This window comes from Lucilia cuprina, unplaced genomic scaffold, assembly GCF_022045245.1.
Source record: "Lucilia cuprina isolate Lc7/37 unplaced genomic scaffold, ASM2204524v1 Scaffold_8185, whole genome shotgun sequence".
NCBI lineage: Eukaryota > Metazoa > Arthropoda > Insecta > Diptera > Calliphoridae > Lucilia > Lucilia cuprina.
The window spans coordinates 1-1,472 of NW_025813123.1; the positions used below are offsets into that span (position 1 = coordinate 1).

The 1,472-nt window shown below is 28.1% G+C and overlaps 1 long non-coding RNA gene across 1 annotated transcript; it reads left to right on the plus strand.

Moving 5' to 3' along the window:
- The first annotated feature begins 124 nt into the window (after window positions 1–124).
- On the plus strand, window positions 125–606 carry LOC124421256. The gene is made up of 2 exons (XR_006941545.1): window positions 125–416; window positions 494–606. It is a non-coding gene; the product is annotated as an uncharacterized LOC124421256 (long non-coding RNA).
- The last annotated feature ends 866 nt before the right edge of the window (window positions 607–1,472 follow it).

Consider the following 1,472-nt stretch of genomic DNA (forward strand, 5'->3'; position numbering starts at 1 on the left):
GATAAAATCGGCATTTTGTAACCCCTATGCATGCCAATAAACAAAAAACTGACAATTTTTCAGTCGACGTTTTGTCAAGTATCGTAAGAAATATTTGTCTAATATAGAGATGGGGTAATATTTGCAACATTTGTAACAAAGATTCTTTAATTCGGTATAAAATTTTTTCTTACTTATTGCTTTAAATTTCGTCTTGGTTGTAATTATTGTTATTCCGAATATTAATATAAAATAAACCTTGCTAACAGAAAATATGTATGTATAAGTAAAATATTTTACTATCACCACCTTTTGTGAGTTTGCCTTGGTTTAAAGCTGTCAGTTTTAAAATGTCAAGTGATGAAAAAATCGAAGAAACGAATTTAATGCAAAAAAGCAGAAAAAGCAGGGAGTTGTTGCGATTTTATATTAAACTGGTCCGTATAATACAAATAAGAAAGAAAACATATATACACATTTATATAAAAATAAATAGCAAGTGATATATTTTTAGAACCAATATTTGTGAATTAAAAATAAAAGAAATCTCAAATTGACAGACAAAACGTAAAAGCACTATAAAAAGCCGAAAAGTTGATGAAGTGAAAAACTTAAATGATTGTCAAAGAAAAAAAAAAGCTGTGAACAATTTCAAAATTTTGCTGACTTGTTAATAAGATTTTAAATAAATAAGAGCTTTTTATAAAAGTAGAAAACAACAAGAACGTAAGTAAACAATTTTCTAAATAAAATTAAGAGGAATTATTTCTTAATCATCATATATTCTTATTATCAAATAGTTGTCATCATTAACACTTCCATAAGCAAAATTAATTAAACTTATCAAGTCTAATGTAAACTGATGCATCATACTTTATTCTGTTGATTACGAAATATATTTTTACATTATTCCCTTAATCCCCCCCAACCCCACCAGCTGCTACATTATACTCTTCCTTTTTCACCAGACATTATTGCAGTTGAAAGAGTTTTTACTGAAAAAATACACAATAGTAACTACAACAAAAACAACAATAACGCCTACAATCAAACATTTTAACCATGTGTTATATATTCATTGCTCCCTCTATACCCCACCGACACCTTTAAAATGAATTGTGCAGCCCCAAATTATGTGCTGCTCACTTTCTTGTTTATAAGTAAATATATATTTCGTGAATACCCTATAATGATATTATTAGGTGTTCGTTTTATGTTTGAGTTGATGTTTATAACGTATGGAAATACATATTCAGACAAATCATTAAGAAAAATTTTGTAATTTCTCACTTTTTCTCATGAAGAAACGCAACCATTGCACCAAGGTATAGACGTGTTGAAATAAAATATTCATTAAAACATTGCATAAAAATATCGGAATTTAGTAACTGAACTAGAACTGAACTAGAACTGAACTAGAACTGAACTAGAACTGAACTAGAACTGAACTAGAACTGAACTAGAACTGAACTAGAACTGATCTAGAACTGAAC